At 36.7% G+C, this 14,736-nt stretch overlaps 2 long non-coding RNA genes across 2 annotated transcripts; both read left to right on the forward strand.

Moving 5' to 3' along the window:
• The first annotated feature begins 712 nt into the window (after nt 1-712).
• Nucleotides 713-13,581, forward strand: LOC141443423 (uncharacterized). Its single transcript, XR_012453023.1, has 3 exons — nt 713-812; nt 5,007-5,118; nt 12,263-13,581. It is a non-coding gene; the product is annotated as an uncharacterized lncRNA (long non-coding RNA).
• Nucleotides 5,174-5,730, forward strand: LOC141443523 (uncharacterized). Its single transcript, XR_012453044.1, has 2 exons — nt 5,174-5,332; nt 5,384-5,730. It is a non-coding gene; the product is annotated as an uncharacterized lncRNA (long non-coding RNA).
• Nucleotides 13,582-14,736: the final 1,155 nt, after the last annotated feature.

Here is a 14,736-nt window from a genome sequence, read left to right on the forward strand (position 1 = left end):
TCGAGTTATCATTGAAGTAAAACGGCCAAACTAGATGCAATTTTAACGTAAAAGGGCTAAACGTACGTTTGATACTTTTACGCGGTAAATCCCGGGTGTTTTTTTTTAATCTGTGGCGTAACTGCCATTTTTAGGTACTTTTACGTCAAGCGGAACGCGGCTACTTCAATGCTACATCGTAATGTGATTGTATTCCTTTTTTTTATTTCCCCAAGTATCTTGGGTAACGTATTTTTTACCAATGATTTTAAGGTTGCACGCGTATATGAGCCAAAGTACCACATAGGATTTTTTTACTGTCTTTGTGTACACAAGTTTATTTCCCGCAAATTCACGTGTATGGGCGTATGTACAATAACTTTTAATGAAGAAATATTTTATTAAAATTTATTCTTTGTGTTTGAAGGACAGAGCACTATTAGCTAGTGTGGCAAATTTTAGAAGTCTCGGATACACCATCTCTGAGTTACGACAGTTTTTGACTTTGAAAGCCCGTCCTGTAAAGTAACGATTTGACACTTAAGCCCTTATACGTAGGACCCATCGATATGTGAACTGTAATGATGTAATATTTTTTTTCAAGCGTTTGTATGTTAAGAAAACAAAACAAAATATTTAAAAGTTGTACCTTTCCGGAAATATTGTTTAATTCAGCTGCTGACTGTACTGCTAATGTCAGGGGCGGCGTTAGCAAACTATGAAATCGTATAAATAGTATAATACGCAATTCATTTTGGTTATCTATCAGCTATAGTCTCGTTGCGACTGACGTGTTATGTACACATAAGTCTGTTTTAAATTATTTTCACCGGGTAAGTTTCAATTATTTCCCAAATAGTTAAGAGTGGACCTATCTGAGTTTGAAATTACGCTTAAGTACTAACTAGTTAATTTATGAGTCTTTTGTTACATGAAATAAATGATTTGAATTGAATTGAATTGAATTTAAGCGACTCATTTTTAGGGTTCCGGAGCCAAAATGTCAAAAACGGAATCCTTATAGTTTCGTCAAGTCCGTCTGTATGTGTGTCTGTCCGTCCGTCCGTCCGTACCTATGTCACAGGCATTTTATTCGAAAACTACAATATGTATATCAATGAAATTTGGAGTAAGTACAGATGTCTTGTCAAAGCCGTTATTTAGTTTTATAGTTAAATTACAAAAATAAATATTTAAGTGGGGCACTCCATACACGTTAACAGAAATTGTTTTTTTTTTTAACTCGCATTGATCAACGTGTGGCAACATAGTTCGACAGCTCTTTTGAAAAGATAGTAAGGTTTCTCAAAAACTTTTTGATTAAGTGAAGATTTCCGGAAATAATCGCTCCCAAAGTAGCAAAAGTTGTGTCCCCCCCCCCTTCTATCTTACCGTTTGTCCAAAAGATATGCAAAAAAACCGGCGAAGAGCGTGTCGGACACGCCCAAAATAGGGTTCCGTAGCCATTACGAAAAAATTAAGTAATATTTTTCTAAGGATTTCGTATTTTATTAATTTATAAGTTTAGGTATATTTATACCTTAGGCTGCTATTTACTCATAAACTACTAAATATTCTCAAGCAAACTTAGCCGTTATAGTTTTCCTTGAAAGTTTGATATACTTACTACCATCCTATATTTTTTCAAATTTTTCCACCCACCGGTTTAGATTTTAGAGGGGGGGGGGGACGCACGATTTTGCACTTTAAAGTTGAATAATTCGCAAATATACCTGTCAGTGAATCGAAAAATCGTCTTAGCAAACCCCTAATGGTTTTAAAAGACCTATCCAACGATACCTACCCTACACTAAAGGGTTGGATGAGAAAAAAAAATCACCCCCACTTTACTTCTATGGGAGGTAACCTAATTGTACCATTTGGTCGGCATAGTTTACCTTTATATCCGTGAAAATTACAGCTTTATAGCATTGATAGTCCCTGAGCAAAGCCGCGGACGGACAGACAGACAGACGAACAGACAGACAGACAGACATGGCGAAACTATAAGGGTTCCGTTTTTGCCATTTTGGCTCCGGAACCCTAAAAATATGGAAAGGTAACGCTTAATAAATACTTTCAACGAAAATTGGTTTCAACATGATCGGATATACCGTTTTTGAGTTATTGCCGGAAAACTGCGCTCCTCAACAAAAGGACGTAAGTGTCGTGAAGATACGCTCTTTTTCTGGTAATAGATTTTAAGACTGAAGTAAGTGTTTTAATTGTGTTATAACGCACATATAAGTATTACTTGATTTTTTCGTAATGGCTACGGAACCCTATCTTGGTCGTGTCCGACACGTTCTTGGCCGGTTCTTTTAGGGTTCCGTAACCAAAAAGACAAAAACGGAACCCTTATAGTTTCGCCTTGTCTGTCTGTCCGTCCGCGGCTTTGCTCCGGGACTATCAATGCTAGAAAGCTGTAATTTTGCACGAATAGGTATATTATGTGTACTGACAAAATGGTACAATAAAAAATTCAGTTTTTTTTTTAAAGTACCTCCCATAGATGTAAAGTGGGGGTGATTTTTTTTTCTCATCCAACCTACAGTGTTGGGTATCGTTGGATAGGTCTTTTAAAATCATTATTAGGGGGTTGCTAAGACGATTTTTAGGGTTCCGGAGCCAAAATGGCAAAAACATTTTTTTTAGGGTAGGTACCTCCCATAGACGTAAAGTGGGGGCGATTTTTTTTCTCATCCAACCCTATCGTGTGGGGCATCGTTGGATAGGTCTTTTAAAATCATTAGGGGGTTGCTAAAACGATTTTTCGATTCAGTGATTTTTTTGCAAAATATTCAACTTTAAACTTCAAATTTTCATTAAAACCGGGCGTCCCCCCCCCATATATTACTTACTAAATATTACTTATTTTTTTCGTAATGGCTACGGAACCCTATTTTGGGCGTGTCCGGCACGCTCTTGGCCGGTTTTTTCAACTATGGTCGAATACCTATGTTATTTGGGGTTATATATGTACTCTGTGTTTGGGGGTATCCATTCCCAGCTCACCAGTTTCGACACTTCACGTGATCGGATCGGCTCGGACGAATCGACGTGATTTTTGGCATAGATATAGTTATGGGCCGGAGAGTGACATAGGCTAGGTACTTTTTATCTCAGAAAAATGCACGTAGTTACCGAGGGAACACCGCGTGATAACCGAGTTCCACGCGGGCGATGCCGTGGGCAAAAGCTAGTACTAGATAAGTTGAAATTAGTTTAATAGTCTTAAGTAGTCATCTTCTGTATGAATGTTATAGTTAGTTTATTTATATGTTGTTGTTGTGTATTCCCACTGGCTTGCTTAATTATTACAAAATTACAAAAAAGAACATCAAGACATACAGAATTTATGAAAGATGTAAGCGATCATTGCTTCCGCTTCGCCACGGAAATATCTGACCCCATCCACTGCCTACCTATGTATTTAGATTTGTTGTGAATGTGTATAATCTATACCACGAAGACGCGTGATTTTGTCAAAATTAAACTTGCACGAATATATATGTAAACTATGCCGACAAAATGGTACAATTTAAAAATTCAAAAATGATTTTTAGTGTACCTCCCATAGACAAAGTGGGGGTGATTTTTTTTTCTTATCCAACCTTGTAGTGTGGGGTATCGTTGGACAGGTCTTAAACCATTAGGGGGTTGCTAGAACGACTTTTCGATTCAGTGATTTGTTTGCAAAATATTCAGCTCTGAAGTTCAAATTTTCATTAAAATCGAGCGCCCCCTGGGGGGCCACTAAAATCTAAACCGGTGGGTGACAAAATTTAAAAAAATACAGGATGGTAGTAAGTATATTAAACTTTCAAGGAAAACTATAACTGTGAAGAAAACTATAACTAAGAAAGGATTTTTAGAAATTCATTCCATAAGAGGGTGAAATAGAGGGGTGAAATTTATATGGAATTTTCTCATTTCTGGACTTAGAAGTATGAAAAAAGTTGTATAAGCTCTCGATTACAATTAAAAATTATCTATCTAGGTGAAATGGATAAAACTTCCCCCCTAAAGGGGTGAAATGGGGGGGTAAAGTTTGTATGGAATTTTTTTCATTTCTGGACTTAGAAGTATGAAAATAAAATAAGTATATAAGTTCTCAATTAGCTTTAAAAATTATCTGTGTGAGTGAAATGGATAAAATTCTCCCCTAAAGGGGTAAAATGGGGGGGTAAAGTTTGTATGGATATTTTCTCATTTCTGGACTTTCTGCGTAGGCCAAAGATAAAGAAAGCAGAAGTAGCTTTCGACTTATTAGGGGGGAGTTTCTACGAGACTTCCTTATTTCTAGACTAAAAATATGGCTGGTCACAATTTAAAATGATCCGTATGGTGTTGGCGATTTCAAATGGGGAAGGGGGGTTTTCATACAAAATGTACAACTAAAATGTGGAAATTAAATTGATATTTTAAATGAGGTGTGAAATAAATTCGCAAATAATTATGCAGTAGGTACCTAACTTAAAAAATACTCATCGGGTTGTGGATAATAAAATCAATAATATTAATATAAGCGTAATTTTTGTTTAAATATCCGTTCTTATTTATCTTTTACCTAATTTACAAAATATTGTGTACCTACAGTGCAATTTCGAATATATTATACTTCGGATTCTAGAGTAAGATTCGGTTCTCGCCGGAAGCACATGAGATAATTAATTTACTCTCGTGCTTTGCATAAAACTTTTCATAAACTAGCTTCAAACCTGGTAAAAAATGTTGTTTAAAGCGAAGTACTTTAGTAAACTGTTACCTATCGTTTACGGCAGTACTTCGCTATGCACACAGATACAAATGTCACAATTATAACGGGGGTTAATTAAATCATATGCCCTGATAACTAAAGTACTTACACGCGGACGAAGTCGCGGGCAAAAGCTAGTTCCATAATAAACCAATTAAGTTTCTACTCTGTTATTTCATTGAATATTTTAAATACTCTGTAATTATTTTGAGACGAGCCTTTCACTCAATAGAGTTTAACCATATACAACTTTTGATTTCTCTTGCAGGTGATAGCAGAAAGAAATAACAAAGATGGTGCAGAAACTGTATGTTATTATTTTGATTATCAGTTTGCTGGTTTGCAACTTGGTAGTCGCCGACCTCAGCAAAAATTGCGAGGTGCTCTTTTTTTTAATAATAATAACAATAAATTTATTTTCAGGCCAGAAGCCGTACTGCCTCACGTTTCTGACTCTCGCGATCGCAATCAAATGACAGTTTTCAGTTTTTTCATCACACTTGCTCGTAAACAGTGTCGTAACATGCAGGCTACCTTGGTTGCAACCCCCCAAATAAAACCCTCGACCTTAATGTGCTTGTCATGAAACCCGTGGTCGGTAAATGAGTCATTGCGCGTACACATGTTCTTGTCATGAAGCCCAAGGTCGGTAAATAAGTCAGTGCCCGTACTGATGGTGCTGCGCGCGCTGCTGCAGGACCACATGGACCACATGCACACGCACGTTGCGGCGCATGCCGAGGGAGGTAGAGGGCGACGCTGCCAAGAGCACTGCCTAAGGTATCGCCGATATTTGGAAGAATTATATTTTTTCTTTTACAAATATAAAATTTCACTCGCAAATGTGATGAAAAACATTGTATGTCGCACGGGCGGTACTAGAATTACGAACATCGACTCATTAATGCCCTCAGTCTTCGACTTCGGGCTTCTAATAGACTCTCGTTCGTAATTCCTTATTTACCGCCCTTAAGACACAATGTACTATTGTATTTGTCAGTGTTTGTCATTTGATTGTCATCGCGAGCGCCATAAACGTTCGGCAATACGGCCTTTTATTTTTTCGTACTAAGTATTCTAAAACACTTACAGCCTTATTCATAAAAAGTTAGAGCCTCCTTGAAGGCTCCTTGAAGGCCCGATGCTAAAAAACGTGATTCATAAACGTCTGTTAGCGCTAATCAGTCGATCAAGGCTCTGCTAAAGTTAGAGGACCGTAGACCCTCCTTTATCTCCCTGCTAAGTCACAAAATGGCCGTCACAAGTTTGAACAGCTGACTTTGACAAGAGCAAAAAACCACACCGAAGATATTTTTAGTGAAGGGTGAAGTTACGCAAAGATTAAAAAAAAAACCAGGAAAATTTATTTTCAGGAATTTGTATTTAAAAATCCTCTAAAATTACTGCTACTTTACTACTTTACTAACAATAAATATGAGAAAAATAAAATTAGGATGATTAACATAATTACGGCTTTTTGCACTTATGTTTAAACATAAACATAAACATGCGATCGGAAATGGCGGGAAAATAAACATCTCCCTTTTTTTCCTGCTAATTTGCTGTCACTGCTGTCAATTTTTTTTTTAATTATCGATGAGGCCATTTTTTGTCTTTGATTTGTCAAGATTGCCAACATAACGCGTCTAATCCGTCTATCAGCAGCTCAACAACTAGCAGACAGCTAGCAAGCGTTTATGAATCATACTTCTTGACAACCGTCTAACAAGCTTAATCAGTCTGCTAAGTAACAGACCGATCAAACCTCAATTAAGGTTTTTTTATGAATAAGGCTGTTAGACACAGTTCGCAGTTCTAACCCAACCTAACCTTCGTTTCTGGGAAGGTTACTACGAAATTCCAAAAACGATTTTCGTATCGTACCGTCTCTCTCAATCTCGTATTAAATATAAGCGCCAGCGGAAAGATAGGAAGTTCGAATTTTGCACTTTGTAGTAGGTAGAGGAGAGGGCTTGTTGGGGTCGCAGTTCTAACCTAACCTAGGTACAGTGGGGGTAGGAAAACGTTCGTCAGTTATTAAATTGATTCTTTACAAAGTCATAGACTCTTAGTACGTTTTGAAACCAAAGTACTAAGAAGACAAGTGCATATCCAATTATAAGGGTCAAAATAGTAGGTATTCATCTCTAACATGTATCTAGTCTCATATCGATAGGTACAAAAACTTTTTAATAAACATCTTCATAAGTTTCAATCAAATAATGTTCTATTTAATTGTCAGTGTCTGTCAGTACCAAGGTGCAGTTGTAGGGTTTCTATGGTCACCTTATGTTTAGCAGGTTGACAGGTTGACGCAGTATGTCCTACTCAATCGGTAAAGCAGATTAGCGCTCATACTGAGCAAAGGAAAATAGATGTTAGGGTGACGAACCTTTTTTTATTCCGACTGTACTTTATAATATCATAGTAAAAGAGGAGAAGTAGGTTCACTACAAACAAAAGAACATCGCGCGGCTTAAATGTGTGCGCGCCGGGTGGCTCCGGTACGCACACACACACTGATAATTTAAGGTGGATTAAGTTTTCTGTAGAGCCTGGCCAAGCTAAGTCTGCAACGGAATAATTAGGCAACAATGTATTTTAACGTCAAATCACGTAACTAATATGCGTTACATTTGCAGTGTTACCAATTATTATTCTCTGCAGTTAGCTTGGCCAGGCTCTGTAGTCAAGGCTGCGCTGCCGTCGGTGCCGTAAGTAGATTTTGATTTTAGCTCGCTCGTCTTGCGCTCGCTTCGCGAGATGATCACCTCTTACGTTCGCGTACTCGTACTTACGTATTTTTTTGTATTAGGTCAGCTAGATTAGCTCATACAAAATTGCAAATTCGATTATTGAAACTTCGAAAATGTATCTTATACAATTTTACATCCTAATGATCATTATATATTTTTATTTTAGACAATAATCATTGGAACTCCGAATTTATTGTATTCGTAATGTCATTTAATATAAATACCTCTGTTACTACAATTTATGTATATATCATTGTTCAACATATCGATTTTAGGTAATAAAATATGGTATTATATACGTTTTAAAGTATACCTTTGTTTATTCCTAATCTACTCATACATATACAAATGGAAGACTTTTTAAATGCGAATATCTGGGTAAATAATATGGGAACTATATATTTTCTGTCACTTAAATTTAGATTTGTCACGAAACTGCGATACCCTAATTATAATATTTATGAACTAAAAGAATTTCCTTGCTCACCCGCGACCTTACGATAGCTAAGCTTATGCAAAATATGCATGTTCAAGCAGTTAAGAAAGAGAGTTTTATCCTTAAGAAATATATTGGTTCCTTAATTCGATGCTTCTACCTATTCTAATAAGGCAGGTCTGGTTAGGTACGACGACGAGCAAAGCGAGGAGGAGTGTTAGGTAGAACTGCGACCCTCAGTGCACGAGCCGAGCGAGCGAAGCGAGCGTGCCGCGGTAGCGGCCGGCGAAGTGCCAGAACCGACATTTTTTTGCTAATACTTGTAATGATGAATATGAACCCAATATCATTATTTATTTATTTATTTATTTTGATGATCAATATTATTTCCGAGTAATTTTTAAATAATATTTAGGTAATAATATTTAGGGTCCATATTGGCAAAATTTATCTTCATTTGCCTCCATATTTCACACAAACACATATAGGAACAACAAAGAATGCCTTTTATGGACTTACGTCTGTAATAAATATATCATTTCATTTCACTATTTCTTGCAAAATTACATGCTTACTTACAAGCTACCTTAGATGGTTGCTTACATGCTTGCTTGCTTGCATGCTTGCTTGCATGCTTTCTTGCATGCTTGCTTGCACTATTTCTTGCACATTTGAGAGTATGCTTGCTTGATTTGTTGTTTCAATCACTACAAATTCTAAAAACCATCTGTTTTGATGCCTCCTACGACATTAACAAGGTATTTTAATGAACTAAAAGAAGCAAGCAAAGTATTTTACTTTAAGTGCCCCTTATATCCATAAAGTAACCTCAATTTGTAAATTGTCTGTTTGTTACTGTCCCTTACGACCAACAATTTACTCTAGTTTTAGCTTTTGATGTCCCTTACGCCCATAAGAGTATTCCTTATTTTATAACTTGCTGTTGTTTAATGCCCCTTACGACGAACCAATTACACCATTTTTTTAAATGTATGTTTGTTACTGCCCCTTACGACCGACAATTTACTCTAGCTCTTGCTTGTTATACCCCTTACGCCCATAAAAGTGTTCCTTATTTTATAAATTGCTGTTTTTTAATGTCCCTTACGACGTTCCGATTATACCATTTTTAACTCTCAACATACATAATTAATTATACAGGCCAATTATTATTATGTATGCATCATCATCTCGGCCTATATTCGTCCCACTGCTGGGCACAGGCTTCCTTTATTAGGATAATAATTGTCAGGACAGCCTAAAATAAACAAAGTAGCTAAGAGAAATTTACCTCAACATCTTGACTGAAATTCCATTACGGAAATGTTAGCTCGACGTCAAGCCATTAGGGGATCCATCAACTTAATCTTCTTTTTTGTTTTGCTTTTGGCAAAAAATACACGCGTTGACAAAGAACAAATGTAGGCAATCAAATACGTCCTCCGTGTTTGACGTGTCTGGCACGACTGAGCGAATGTGCAATGCGCAAACGCTCGGCGCGTGGAAGGTAGGTAGACGAAACAGCGCAGGCGGTGGCGAGATCAAATAAGTTGCGAACCAATGGTGTAACGTGCAAGTATAAACACTATACGTATACAAAATATTCAAGACTGATAATAAAGTTGCATGCAATGAGGAGCACTTTTTAAACTAGCTATGGTTAGTATTTTGATGTAAGGTACAAGAAATAGGTACGGGCGGTAAGGTTACGCCCAACAACTTCTTGCTTTTTTATCTTATTCGTTATAAAATGTTGGGGTGTAAAGGGCAATGAAACAATAATTGACCCATACGCCCTTTTATTATATTTGTTGGGCTTTTTTTTAACGACATGAGCCGAGTCGTAAAGGACATATGAGACTGCCACAGCCCCTTACGACCCAAATATTAAAAAAATAATACATTTACGCCATTTTTCAGCTCAAATATGTTATTTAATGTCCCTTAAGCTATTTTATTTTAAAATAATAAATGTTGATAACAGCAAAAGTAAGGGGCGTATCGTAATTTGAATATACTACCAATCGACAGAGAGAAAAAAACTCAAATTTTCTATGTTTAAAAGTGATTTTCGATATTTTGTCCCTTACGCCAATTGAGACTTCCACCATCGATATGTATCTTTATGAACAATGTAGGTAGTAGTAAAAATAATTATCTTTAAAATATATAAGAAACAATTTTCGGAGAAATTATGATAATGATTACAAAGCGGTATTATTATAAATAATCGAATAAAAAATTGTATATGAGCCAATATGGACCCTTAGTAGTATTGTGTAATGTACAATGCCCTGCATAAGTGCACCATCGACTTTTGCTGGCCATAGTACCTAATAGTTTTGTGCAGGGACATACGAAAAAATAATAGGTAACTACCTACCTACCTATAAACAATATAGTTATAGTATTATGTGTAGGTAAACATGAGTAGTATGTACACAGTCGCCATCACCACTCCGGCGAATTTATAAATAATATGTTTAAATTTAGTATAATAATAATAATAATAATAGGTATAGTGGCATGGAATCTTGTTGTCTAGACAAAGACATAAGACAATTTTAACTTGACTTTCATACTAAAATTATTTGCCGGTAGGTAATTAATCTAAAATAGACATCGACAAGCCTAAGCGAAAGCGCCGGAGTAGGTAGTTAAGTCTCCTAAAGGGTCGGAGTTTACATACTTCTCCTCTTTTACTATGCTATTGGGGTCGCAGTTCTAACCTAAGCCACAAAACACAGATAGTTCAGAAGTCAATCTTCTGTATGTACTTCACTTTTCATGCCTACGCTCGGCGGGCGCTCTAGGGATGTCAACTATGACTATTGCACAAAAAACTATTGTGGTAGTGGCACTCGTATCTAGTTGCTTGATTTATTGTTGAGAATGAAACGGGAAGAACGGAAATATAAATTAATAATAACTAAAATATTTTAATGTTAATGTCACTGTTATATCTTGCGACGATTTCGCACGTTTAAAAATGCGAAAGTGTGTGTGTGTTTGTATGTTTGTATGTTTGCTCGTCTTTCGCGTCGAGACGGACCGACGGATCGACGTGATTTTCGGCATAGAGATAGTTTATGGGCCAGAGAGTGACATAGGCTACTTTTTATCCCGGAAAAATGCACAGTTCCCGAGGGAACAGCGCGCGATAACCGAATACCTCGCGGGCTATTACTGCCAACTATTACAATACAAAAGTTTACAGAAGAGAAACATACAACATTTTACGTTTGTCAGTTTTTACTATCGAAAATCCCTAATAACTTCTAAACGGATTACCCTAGTTACACAATTTCCATTGCCCTATCCGTTTTAGACCTAAAACTATCAAATGACACCAAAAACAACACAATATCTACACAAACAAAAAAACATGTTTTCAAATTACGTAAGTTGGCGAGAAAATTAGAAAAATTTAGTTACGTAAGTACTTTATTTATACTGATTCAAAATAGGAAACTATTATATAAATCGATCTTAGATATTATTCTTCAGGGCCTAACCTAACCTAACTGTTCTGTGTACGTTAAATCGAGCCATCGAAATACAAGCAGATACCTACTTAACTCTCTGAAATTACTGGTAGCTTAAAAAACGTCAATTCACCGTTTAATGTTGAATTTAAACAACCGTCCACTGAACAGTTATAATAACTTTTTTTTTGTTGCGCCATTATTGCACAAAAAAGTTCACAGACGCGACTCAAGCGCATGCCACTCACGCTCGCACTGGTCCCAACCGGTCCGAGATAGATATCGTAACTATGTGTGCGTTGCTCGAGCGCACTTGTATGGGGATTGAATTCTGAACTATCTGTGTTTTGTGCCTAACCTAACCTAGGTACTTAATAATACGTGGTAACGGCGCCTATTACCGTGGCAGGTACTTAAGGAAGTTTTCAAATTAGTCCAAAAAATTAAGGGTACCTGTCAAGGCTGCTTAACAAAACAGAATAGCTTTTTAACAGACTTCAAAAAAAAGAGGAGGTTATCAATTCGGTCGTAAGATTTTTTTATTTAAGAGCGTATATTGAACCTTCTGTGTCTAACTTTTTGGCCTCATCATGTTATTAGTATTTGATAAAATAATTATTGAAACTAAAATACCCAAATCTTCTATTAAATTATCGGCTGGTGAAATTAAACAACTGTGTTCCAACAGAAGTTCTTATTGAAGCTCTCACTCAAGTACCTACATCATGAACGCATCCTGACGGTGTGACGGGAGTACCCTTCTTCCATCCATCATCATCATCATCATCCCTTCTCACCAGTTCTCTCGAAATACTGATTTAATATTGAAATACTTTTTTTTTTACAGTTGGATTGCGAATCGGGTACGAAGAATCCAGATGGTACTCTTAAAGGGTGCTGTTTACCCGACACCGGCGAACAATTAGAGTGCGCCTCAGCTGATTACGCTTTTGAATGGGAGTTATCGTATATTACATGTTAAACCCAGATAATCAGGAAACACTGACTTTTTTGACATTTGACCTTGAATAACTTACGACGCGGACTGTGACTTTTGAGACAACATTAGGACACCAAGATGAAGCTGTATACCTACTAGTTTCCAGCTCTCATTCCGAAGTGAATCTCCTAATATGACTGCATATGTTCTTAATGAATAGATAACCAACCCAGCCAGTGCTAGCTGCTACCCTAACTTGAAAAACTAGCGTCGTGTATCCTGGCCATTTGGTCAGACTCAGTTTTCTTATTAGTCTAGTGAATAATGTTTTTCCATAGTGTTATGTCGGATAGGTAATTTCGTATTTATCTCGCTTACTCAATCCTGCCCTCGAAACGAAGAAGTAGTAAATATAGGTACTCAGCGGTACAAAATTTGGCCCACTCTACATGCAAAATTATCTATCATTGTATACATTTGAGTGCCAGATTTTTTGGCGCTCAGTATAGCTAATAGAATAGAATAGAATAAATTTATTTGACGTATTATCTACTGCGTTTTAACTTTATTTTATATTTATTTATTTATATATCTATATATACAAAAAAACATCGATTTTTGTATTAGCTCCCCAGGCCCTGTGCTTTACTACGAAGTGCAAAATTCGTACTTCGTACCTTCCCGTCCCGCTGGCACTTATTAGGTATTTTTTATTTAATATACTAGAGTTAGAGGGACGGTACGATACGAACTTAAATTGGCGAATTTTATTCGCTTATCGAATTAGCTTCAGTAGACTTCAATAATCTAGTTGAAAACGCTATATAATACGAACATTTCCGACAAAATACTACGGCAAAACGTTATTTACTACATCTGTATGCCAGTGCCTTTTTATCCGCTCTTACGTCAAAGTCGTAAAATGTCCAGGTGCCCAGATCGTAGAATGTCCAGGTAGTACAATGTCAAGATCGTAAAATAACCAGATAGTAGAACGTCAAGGTCGTAAAATAACCAAGTAGTAGAATGTCAAGGTCGTAAAATAACCAAGTAGTAGAATGTCAATATCGTAAAATAACCAGGTAGTTAAATGCCAGGTTGTAAATTGATATTAATAGTACATACCTAGTACGAATTTTTTTAACAATAAAGTAAACCCAACTTTGTATAACGTAACATTAAAATTTGATTATAATGAAATAAATAAAAAACACATGCATTTACAAGTTGTTTTATTAATGTTAAAGTAAAACAATACATTGACTGCGTTTCCACCAGCAGGGCTACTACGACACTCGAAGTTCGTGTCGTGCGGTCCCTCTGACACATACTATCTAATACGAGAGCGAGAGGGACAGTACGATACGAACTTCGAGTTTCGAATTTCGTAGTAGCCTTGCGGGCGAGGATGTGTTGCGAGGAATCTGGGGGCACGGTAGTGCCCCCGCCAAGTCGAGCGCGAAGCAAACACTGCCGTACCATCCTTTACTGGAACCATTTCGCCGCATTTTCAGGCCCCTATTTGAGAACCTCTGGATAAGACCAGAACGCAGAAATTTTCGTCATCCAGTAAGCTATAATCACATACTTAAAAATCCAAAATTTCAAGTCTGTAGGTCATTTAGTTCCGAAGTTAAGCGAAAGCAAAGTTTCAAAATAAAATAGAACTAGTACTTCCCATAAACTCAGTGAGCTGAAATTTGGTACAGAGTTAGGGTTTAATGGCCACATAAAGGGAAAACTATAAAAACTAGGTTAATCGAAGATCTGGAGTACATGATGACCCTGATTAGAAAACACAAGAGTTCAACCAAAAAACCTGTGTCAAATAAGAAAATCTAATAAAATAAATCAATAAGCCCACGTTTCTACAAAAAGTTTGTAGAAACAAAAAGAAGTGAAATCCCATCAAAACATTCTGTAAAAAACTAGCCAAGTCTCGATGGAGCTGCTTGTTTATCTCTAAAAAGTAATGAAATCTAGACAAAGTCGTGCCAAGTCTAAGGTGCCTTACTGCGATTTCTTTATTATTATAGTTAATGTTGTGTGACTTGGCCGTTGACTTGTACCTACTAACGTATAAAGAATGTTCAGTCTAGTCTTATCCAGAGTTCCACCAAAAACATTCTGTAAAAAACTAGCCAAGTCTCGATGGAGCTGCTTGTTTAGCTTTAAAAAGTAATGAAATCTAGACAAAGTCGTGCCAAGTCTAAGGTTCCTTTCTGCGATTTCTTTATATTGTCCACGTATTGAGTCTCAACATTTAATGGATAAGACTTAAGACTCAACATTCTTTATACGTGAGTGGGTACAAGTCAACGGCCAAGACAACAGACAACATTAACTACCAGACGACCAGATGGCCTAGTGGTTAGAGAACC

Source organism: Choristoneura fumiferana, chromosome 27 (assembly GCF_025370935.1).
Source record: "Choristoneura fumiferana chromosome 27, NRCan_CFum_1, whole genome shotgun sequence".
NCBI classification, from domain to species: domain Eukaryota; kingdom Metazoa; phylum Arthropoda; class Insecta; order Lepidoptera; family Tortricidae; genus Choristoneura; species Choristoneura fumiferana.